The following is a 10,849-nucleotide window of genomic DNA, read 5'->3' on the forward strand; positions in this document are numbered from 1 at the left end:
ATTTTTATATTTAATTTATATTTATATAAATATAAATCTACATTGATTGCAGTAGCATTAGTACTGCCATTATGATCAAAACCCGCGTCGTTGGCTGTTTGAAGCCTCAGTGTAAGAGAGTAAAAAAAAATTAAAAGGAAAGGAAAGGTGCTGCGGCTGTCTGACTTGTCGGTGGAAACCTCAACCGCACCGTAAGGGGTGGGATGGAGGAGGGAAAGAAAGGCGCCGTACTGGAGCGTAAGACAGGAGTAGAGAGTGGCGATGAGAAAAGTTGATAGGAGGATGGAGCTTTAATGTACATCCCCCGTCATAAGTATACAGACCAAGGGCTTTCTTTCTTAGCTGTTTAGCGAGGCTCCTTAGAAAATCTAACAGGTGTGAAGCCTCCACCTGCCACCTGCTATAACACCGAATATAAAGAAAAACCGGAACACCGGCTGTAATGAAACACTGGTTATAAAGAAACACTGGATAAAATAAAACACCAAAGATATCGACTTGGTAAGGAGACTTCAGTGACAGATAAACGTGATTGGGCTCTTGTGATGATAGTGACTTAGTGACGTTACAAGTAGCGGTACTGGTCGTAGTGGTGCAGTTCGAGCTCCAGGCTGCAAAGCGATATAGCACTAAGGAAGAGAAAGTAGAGACGAACGTTCTCGCATTTCCTCCGCATCAATCCAAATGATAGCACCTAATTTTTTTTTTCATTACATAAAGTTGGATACAGTAGCGACTCCTAATGTGCTGACTCTGGCCGCGGCTTTATGGAAACGCAGCACTTCAGTGACATGCCGCATTAATTGGGTAAGAGTGCTGGCATTTTATTGGCTATCACAGAAAACGCAGGATTAATTATTGGCGGAATCCGCCTTCACAGTTATTAGAGGAGCCTCGCATTCAGGTCTCGGATTTACGCTTCCACACATCTCCTTAGAAGGCGCATTTCGTGCGAAGTCAGGCCTGTTTCTTTCTCTGATCATGCTATGGTAATTGCGTGGATTGGAGAAAATTGCCCGTCCAAATTTTAAGCCACAGTGATCACTGTGGCAGCTTAATTCTTCGTTGCTAAATGAGGAGGACTTAGAGCAGCGAGTGAGGACTGCTTTGGAATCTTGCTTGACTATGGCAGTACCATTATTTGCAGCTTGGGAGATTTTGATCGGGAAGTTCGTGTCGCAGCTATTGAGATCATCTCCATGGGGTCTCACTTTAAGCATGATGAGGAGAAACGGCTGCTTCAGCACGTTTATAATTTGCATGAACTTGAATGCGAGCCTTCAGGGTTGCACACAGAAGAAACTGCAACTGTAAAGCGTCACCTTCTAAGGTTCGATGCAGAACGCTTTCGAGCGGCCTGTGTACGATCTCGCAGCAATCCTGCTTTGCACTGTGAGGAGCCAAATAGGCAGGCCTTGCTTGATTAGTGTCGGCACGTGAGTGCCAAGCGCGTCTGTGTGCTCTACTGTGGTGGCGCCCTGGTCACAAGTACAGATGAAATAGTAACCGTGTTTTCAACACACTACACCTCGCTTTTTGCTGCAGCTTCAAGCACTGCTGACGATGTTCATGTAGCGCACTGGGTGTCTATGGTTTCGCCGCTTTCTTAGGATGAGTGTGCAATAATAAGTAGTCCTATAACCTTGGGTGACTTGTAAGATGCAATTGATCGATTACCTCTTTCGAAAACCCCAGGACGTAACGGCCTATCAGGGGAATTTTATAAGACCTTTAAATATGTGTTACCCCCGTCCTCCTCCAAATTTTTACCAGAATATTGATGTTGGATTTTTGCCACAGTTTTTTACCAAACGTCATATAATCTTAATATCGAAAAGTGTCGATAAGAAAAAATTACGATTTGTAGATGGCTACAGACCTATCATGCTTTCTAATGTTGGTTATAAGATCTTCACTAATGTCCTCTCAAATCGGCTACAGCTTGCAATGTCTACTTTGATTGGACCCCATCATACATGGAGCTTAAGGGGTCGGCCAATACAACCTAATCTACATATAGCGTGCACAGTGCTGCAGTATTGCAGTGACGCTCACGAACAATTATCACTGCGGCCAATTGACCTGGCACAGGCGTTCGATCGGGTGTCCCCTTCATTTCTTTTTTCTCTTCTTAAGCACGTCATTCTTGTTCAGTTCTTTCTACTGTGATACGCCTTTGTTGCAAAAACTGTTCAACGCGCTTGATTGTTATTGGCTGTTTCTCACAACCAGTCCAAATTCATTGCTCTGTGAAACAGGGTTGCCCGCTGTCCCCGCTTCTGTTCGCATTATACTTGGAGCCACTTTGTCTAAGTGTTATAAACAATGCAGCTGTCAGTGGTTTCGTATTATGGGTCACGAACTGAAATTATTAGCGGATGACCTCGCGTTTTTCTGCTCCGATAAGCCAAGCATCGATGAGGTTATTCGTTTAACGGAAGACTTCGGTTCAGTATCAGGAGCGCGAATTAATCGTTCTAAGAGTTGCGGTCTCTGGTTTGGTATGTGGGGAACGACACTTGCCGAATATGCTGGTATACAATGGACATGTACGCCCCCAAAGTACCTTGGCGTTGCTTTGAGTGCCTATAAGCATAGTGTACATTACTGGAAAGACCTGTGCCAATACTTCATCGCTATGCTAAGGCTTTTGTGCCCCATGCTCTCTCGATTTTTGGCAGGCTGATCGCACGCAATCTGTTTCTCGCCACTAAAATTTATTATGTACTGCAAATGATTCATTCCACAAGACATTATATCCAGCTTTTCCCCTGAGTTTTCTCAACTTTTGCGTGGAATTCTTCTTTTGAATCAATGAGGCGTGATAACCTATTCCGGCCTGTAAGCGCTGGTGGCCTCAGTTTAGTCCACCTGTATGTCGAACAGATAGTTTCGCGTGTCATGCTTTTCCGAGACACCACACACCCAATAGTGCGTGCATTCCTGGAAGAAAATTTAGTTCATGCTTTACCGGGCATCATTGTGTCTTCTAATGCTTATGATCGTCCGTGTGGGGGGGGGGGGGGGGGGGATTCATGCATGAGGTGTATTTGTCTGTTCGTTTCCTACTTTTTCGTTTTTTTCCCTGAGCTCCTTTTTTCGGTGTCGAGGAAACGGTTGTACATGGACTTAATCTGTATGCTCTTTCCTCCGCCAATGTATCGCTCTACGTATTTTGGTTTACCGGGACATGATGCTCTCAAGAGAGCACGTAAAATGCCCCTCTCGCCATGTACAAAAACATTTTTCTTTGAGCTACACACTGAGGCATTACCAGTTGGAACATGGCTAGAGAAAAAGGATATTTTCGCGTCTACGGTGAACAGCCGCCTTTGTGATGCTCTTGAAACGATTGAGCATTGTTTCATCAATTGTAAAGATGCAATACGCTTCTGGGACATCATGCAACGGAAATTGAAAAAAAAAATGATTATTTTGACGCCGCACTCGGGATGATTTCTCACTGCACTACTATTTATTGATGAACCCTTAGATATGTTATTTTTAAGTTTAACAGTGCTGAGACCCAGGCTGGTCTCAGCCCTATTAGTAGTCGCGCCAAGCATACACGCCTCAAATATATTTATCTTCTCTTGTCTGGAGCCTTTAAAATCAACAGTGAGAGTTACATCTCCCGCTCAGCTCACCGCAGCACTAGAACACAACACTCCAAGCATTTAATCGAATACCGGGCACACAGCAACACCTTTAAGTATTCATTTTTCCCCCAAGCAGTCCGTGAGTGGAATGCCTTACCTGATGACGTGGTCAAGTGCCCGTCCCTGGAAAGTTTTCTTTCCCACCTATCAACTGTACCCTGACTGCAGAATGTTCTCGATCTGTTACTTTTGCCCTCCTGCACATTTTTTGTGACTTATGATCTCTGACTGTAGCTTTGGTTTGGTTTGGTTTATGGGGTTTAACGTCCCAAAGCGACTAAGGCTATAAGAGACGCCGTAGTGGAGGGCTCCGGAAATTTCGACCACCTGGGGTTCTTTAACGTGCACTGACATCGCACAGTACACGGGCCTCGAATTTCTCCTCCAAAGAAATTCAGCCGCCGCGGCCGGGATCGAACCCGCGTCTTTCGGGCAAGCAGCCGAGCACCATAGCCACTGAGCCACCGCGGCGGCTGACTGTAGTTTTGTTTCCTTTGTTCCACTGTGACAACTAGAACTGTATAACAACTAGTTAAGTGTACTTTGTCTTACTGTCGTTTTCTACCCTTGTATAATATGCCCCAATCCTGCAACAGCCTCGGCATGAGGCTAGTAGTATGTAATAAATAAAAATAAATCATAATTACACAGCCTGTGGAAAACACGCATGATGGACCGACATTGCGAATCTGTTGTTTCTGCTAAAAATCATATCTGTAGAATGACTGTACACCTAAATGAATTGCATGCCCGGACCGAGTATGAACCGGAGTGGTACTCGCTTTTAGTGCTGTGTTGTTCATTGCCTTTTTTCTTGTTCTTTGTTGCTTAGATGTGTCGTGTTATGATGTATTAGCTATGTGCTCCGAATTGACTCTTTTCTCGTGTTTCGTTGCATGTGTGTGTTGCTCTGCCATTGTCTTCTTAATGTTTGTAGATAGCTCATGTACATAAAAAATCGCATCATTGCAATAAATACCATGTTGAAAAAAAAACATCGATAGTATAGTGCTCTCGTGCAGTGGCCAGCGAGGCTGCTATGCTCGCGGCGCCACGGGTTCGAAACCCAGTCGCGGCAATATTTATTTTATTCCTCCAGGTTGGTCAAGGTCACCCTCATTGAAATTCCTGTTAATTTCTCGCCAATTCCCCCATCACGTGACTAAATCCAGAGACTTCACCACACACCGGAATTTTCCAGGTTATGAGGCCAGTAGTTATCTCGCACTAAAAAAAAAAAAATCTGAAAGCGAACAGCCCTAATTTAGAATCCTGAGGGACCCCTAAACAGAAAGGGCCGAGCCCTGCACTTGGCTGCGCATCAGTCATCGGCAAAGAAAAACGTTTTAGGCCCCCTGTAGTCAGCCGCGCACATTGTATGAGGCCGCGAGGGGCACCGTCGCCTGAGAAGCTATTACCAGATTATACAATTAAGACTTAATTAAAAGCGCAAGCGGACCTACAGCCGCGATCGTCAGCAACCAGTTTGAACTTCAGCCGCAACCCATAGCGTCGTTAAGTGCGCTAGGCAGAATGGGAGCGGTGAACCATCAGAGCTCGATATCTCACCCGGAACACCTTTAATGTATTCAAAGAGGCAAAAGAACAGACTAACAAGGTGGCCGCGAATCTGGGCTGGGTGGTACTTATCAGACAAGCGCGTGGCGTGCGTGTAAGCGGCTGTGCCGGTAAGAGCGCTGTACGTGCCCAGAATTAATGCTAATGCCCAATGGATGGTTGGTGATCAACTGGTAAAACTTTCTATGCCAGCGTTTCGCAACAACGTATCCAGTTGCGACAAGGAGATGGTCACGTAGATACTCGTTGGCGAACGAACGACGCTGTGCACCGCTCTCAGGAAAATGTCACTGTAGGCATACCATCCTTTCTTATTCCCTGCAAACTAGTCTCAACGAGACAAAATCTGGAGAACTTGTGTCTCCAGGCAACGCAAGCGGTCTCGCGACTTGAAGACGAATTCGAAGACTCAAGTTACGTATGCCGCCTTTTAGAAGGCAGAACGGCTGTACGAGCAGTTGAAGTAGCAACTGATTTTCTATACTGTTGCCACTGGTGTCGCGCAAATAACCCAGAAGCCACGAAGAAAGGGACTATGCTACTTCAGCTAGAAAATGAGCTACAATTTCTGCAGTTGGCATAACTAGGTGCTGCTTTCGCGCTCTGATTAGGGATAGATTAGTCACGAGGAGTTAAAAAAGCTATTCTTAGCGTAGGCGATAAACGAAAGCACTCAACTAGAACGCTGAAGACCACAGAGTGGAGCGTCCAACTATGAGGCTAAGCTAAACAATTTTTTGCGCTTTTGTCGTGTCCGGTCGCTGTGTTGAATGCAGCGAAAGACGCACACGGTACTTTAAGACTTCGTTTATTTAAAGCCGATGAGGGTGCGACCAGCGTCGACCGAGGCAGGAGCCGAACTGGCCGCCCGAAGAAAGGAGGGAGCTGAGAAGCGTCCACGGGAGGGAGTGGCTTCCCAGAACAGGAGGAGGGTGCGGGGGCGCACCGTGGGGGGGCATCTGGTGACAGCGTGCGACGAGGGGCAAGTGTCGTTAGGAGGAGGATTGAGTGGTCGTTAGGAGGAGGATGCGAACTGTCGTTAGGAGGGGAATGCGAGTGGTCGTTAGGAGGGGGCGCACACACACAAAAGCAATAAGGGGACACAACACTTCCTTCCCCCTTAGAAAGTTGCCTGGTATCGTGCAGGGGGTCGGCGCTCACGCGTGGAGGCGCGCTGGCTTTGTGCGCTCGGGGGAGAAACACTTGTAGGCTGGCTGTTGTTCGCTGTGTCTCCTAGGTCTGTCCTGGGCGAAGTCTCTTCTTCCGGGAAGAGGTGCCAGGCTATGTGGGAAAATGGTGCACGTGTTCTCTCCGCTGGCGGACAGCTCTCAGACGGCGTCGTAAATCTACGCAGCTGGTTGAGATGTCGGCGTGCTACTGTGCCATGTATGTTGACGAGCCAAGAGCGCAGGCCTATGCGTCTGACAATTGTAGCTTCCTCCCAGCGTGGCTTTTTCAGAAACTGTCGGGCGAGGACGCGCTGCCCCTCATTAAGCGTGCCGCAGCGCGGAATTGCTTTTTCTTCTCGGAACGTCTCTGCCTTTGGCTCGGGGAGGATGGCTGTGAGCTGGGTTCGCATTTCACGCTCGAACATCATTTTCGAGGGGGTCTCGCCTGTTGTGCTCTGAACCGTCGTGTGCTGCTTGAAGAGAAAGCGCGCAAGGCGGCGCTGCAGCGAGCCTGTCTGATCTCTTTCAAGGGCGCGTTTTAGCTCGGCTACGTAGCGCTCGGCTTGTCCGTTTGTCGCTGGGTGGTAGGGGGCCGATGTAACTGATGAGATCCCGTTGTCGCGATAAAACTTGAGGATCTCCGCAGACACAAACGGTGTTCCGTTGTCAGATACTATCTTGCGTGGCAGGCCGAACGTTGCAAATAGTGATCGGAGGTTGTCAATGACTGCTGCTGAAGTCGTCTGTCCCATTTGCCTTATCTCAAGCCACTTTGTGTAGGCATCTACGACCACAAGGAAAGTGCAGCCCTCAATTGGTCCTGCAAAATCAATGTGCAGTGTGTGCCATGGTGTGTCTGGCTTTTCGCATTCTGGGACAGGAGCTTTCGGCGGGGCGCTCCGGCTGCTCTGGCAAGGCTTGCATTCTCGCACCACTGTTTCGATGTCGTTGTCAATGCCAGGCCACCACATGTAGCTTCTGGCACACTTTTTCATTGCAACGATGCCCCGATGTCCGGCGTGGATGAGAGACATAGCTTGTGCGCGTAGTTCTCTCGGCATCACAACTCGGGACCCAAATATGATGCAGCCGCGATGGGTGCTCAACTCTGTAGCTCGCCTGCGGTAAGCGTCGAAGTTGTCCCCTTTGAGTTTATGCACGTTGCCTTGTTGAACAGCTGTGTAAACTAGCCGGAGAGCTGCGCACTTCTGCGTAGATGCTGCAACTGTGCCTGCTGTAAGCGGAGGTTCTGGCAGTGCTTCGAACATCAGAACGTCTCCTGGTGGAAATGGTTCGTCAACAGTTGCGTCTAGTGGCAGACGGCTTAGCGCATCGGCGTTTTGATGTTTACTCCCATTGCGGTAGACCAGAGCGTAGTCGTACGCTGAGAGTTTGATGGAATGCTGCGTCGGCTCGATGACACCTTGCTGCTCCAGTTTGTCCAACTCTTTTTCAACTGAATCTCGGAGAGCAAACGGCACCGGCCTGGCCTTCAGAAATTTGGGTTGCGCGTTGTCCAACAACTCCAGTGTGACCGGGGGCCCTTCGTTTCCTGGAATCTCTTCCGAGAATACTCTTTCGTATTTCTCTTGCAGTTGCTCAACCATGTTCTGGCTCGGCGTCTGGTGTATGCCGCATATCATCACGCCTAGTGGAGAAAACCAGTTTCTCCCTAGAAGGCTTGATCCTGTGCCCTTCACAACAAGCAGAGGTAGCGTATGGGTCTGGCCGTTGTAGTTAACCTGCACGTTGGCAGAGCCCAATAGTGGCAGATTCTGTCCTGACCACGTTCGCAGGTGCGTGTCGTCTTGTTGCAGGGCGGGTGCGTCAGATGGCCATGAAGTTCGGAACGTGTCCTCACTGATCAGAGTACAGGCTGCGCCGGAGTCCACCTCGAACTTAATCAGCTGGTGATGTACGCTTACTTCTGTAAAAATCTTCGGTCGCGTGCCGAGATTCATGGTGTTCAGGTCGTACAACACAGATGGTGTTGCTGATGTTGTTCCATGGAGATCAGATAGCGGCGTATTCTCTGAGGCGTTGACGCTGTGATTAGGCTGGGAAGGTGACTTTATCTTGGCAAGTCTCCGTTTCGTAATGCATGCTCTTTCGATATGCCCTCGCTTGTGGCAAAAATTACACGTGGCTGACTGGAATCGACATCCCTGGGGGTTGTGTTGGTCGTCACACCGCCAGCAGCGTTGTGCCTTTTTGACCGATTTTACAACAACAGAAGGCTTGCGCACCTGGTTGCTTGTCTGGTGTACCGGCTCGGTGTTCCGGCGAATCCCTCTCTGCTGGTGACCGGCGCTCTCCGCTCGAACGGCGATGTCGTAAGCTTTGCTGAATGTGAGGTCCTTCTCAGCGAACAGGCGCTGCTGCAGTGACTCGTCACTCAGTCCGCACACAAATCTGTCGCGTAACATCACGTCCAAGGGAAGCATGGTGGTGTTAGCAGAAGAAGCTTCGTCTCCCTCCTGCCCGGTAGCTGTTGTCGACAGCGTTCCAAAATTGCAGTCGGCAGCGAGCTTCTTGAGCGCGGCTACGTAGGCGCTCACAGTTTCTCCTCCCAGTTGATCTCGTCGTTGGAAGCGAGCCCGGCTGTAGACCTCGGATGGCCTTGGGTCGTAGTGCTTTTGCAGTGCTGATACGATGTCGTCGTAAGACACTGCCGCTGGTGTGCTTGGCTGAATAAGGGCGCAGACAGTATCGTAGGTCTGCTCCCCGCACAGCGTCAGCAGGTTGGCCCTCTTCAAGGCTGGGTCTGTGATGTTGTTAGCTTCAAAGTAGAACTGAAGGCGTCCAACCCACGATGACCACGATGAGCCGTTGAATTCTGGTATCTGATTGGGAAACCCTCGCGTAGCCATGGCTTGTCAATAGCGTTGCGTAGCGCGGGTCGAATCCACTTTCTCGTCGCCACTGTCGTGTCCGGTCGCTGTGTTGAATGCAGCGAAAGACGCACACGGTACTTTAAGACTTCGTTTATTTAAAGCCGATGAGGGTGCGACCAGCGTCGACCGAGGCAGGAGCCGAACTGGCCGCCCGAAGAAAGGAGGGAGCTGAGAAGCGTCCACGGGAGGGAGTGGCTTCCCAGAACAGGAGGAGGGTGCGGGGGCGCACCGTGGGGGGGCATCTGGTGACAGCGTGCGACGAGGGGCAAGTGTCGTTAGGAGGAGGATTGAGTGGTCGTTAGGAGGAGGATGCGAACTGTCGTTAGGAGGGGAATGCGAGTGGTCGTTAGGAGGGGGCGCACACACACAAAAGCAATAAGGGGACACAACAGCTTTGTTACTGGTGAAACGCATAAAAGAAAAAAGCAGCACGAACCAATCCCTGCCTTTTAATCTCTGACTAAATAGTAGTTCGCCTGCGGGCGTTTGATATTGGCCTTTGCCTCCAAGCTCTTCCGGCGCAAGCAGCTGCAGTCGTTAGAGGGTCGGAATCGGGGGCGTCATCGGCATTCTGCACGCCTTCTTTGGAGCGTGGAAAAAAACCGCCAATAGAGTGCACTCCCATCGGAAAACGCCACACCTATGTGAGCTTTCACACTCCGAACGGTTTTTCAATTAAGTGTTCCGTCCATATGGCACTGGTTTGTACAGCTGAGCTCAGATCAATATCTTCCCAACTTACTTGCGGATTTACGTCATAAATTTGCTGGCACGGTAATGACGTTTCCATGTCATGACGAAAATGCCTTCGTTTTTTTTTGTTTTTTTTTCACGTAACACGAACCTTCCCTTACGCCGTAAAACATACGCTTAATGGGGCTATTTTTTTTCCATCAAGGGGAAGTGTTCGTACGGAGCACATTCTGCCTTTTCCTAGAGTATAAAAGAAAGAGAAACGACCACCGTAATATGTTTTCGTGCAGAATATCCGGATACGAGGCGTATTGGGCGTGCCTTGCAGTTATTTCTTAATGCTTCAACCTGCCGGACGAAAATGCGCGCTAAAATTAACAACATCGGGTTATTCTATATGTTAGCTGGTATCCACACCGTAGACGAGGGCTCCACGCAACAGGTGTGCATAAAAAATACAGCACAGGTGTTGTTAAAAAATATGTCAATTTTTGCGGCAAATACAAAATCTACGTGCACAGCAGCTTTTAGCGATGTCCGTTTGTAGAGTGAGATTTACGCTTACGTCAGAAGCTTTGGCACGCATGCCGTATTTAAGGGTCAAATGCGGAGCTCAAAGCTGGCGTTTTTTCTAATAAAAACAGGTGTAGTTCATCTGCACAGGCAAACCGCGATGTGAAATGACGACAATACCGGCGAAAAATTAAATGAAGGTAAACGAATAGAGAGAACAGGCCGCAGTCGAAAATGGCCTCAGGAGTAATTCTAAAAGGCCTAGTGCGGTATCGCAGAGCACAACAGAAGCTGGCCCGTTATTCAGTGAGATGAGGGTGCATATAGTTTGACTGAACCAGAC

Source organism: Amblyomma mixtum, chromosome 3 (assembly GCF_055824585.1).
Source record: "Amblyomma mixtum isolate Tamu chromosome 3, ASM5582458v1, whole genome shotgun sequence".
Classification (NCBI taxonomy): Eukaryota; Metazoa; Arthropoda; class Arachnida; order Ixodida; family Ixodidae; genus Amblyomma; species Amblyomma mixtum.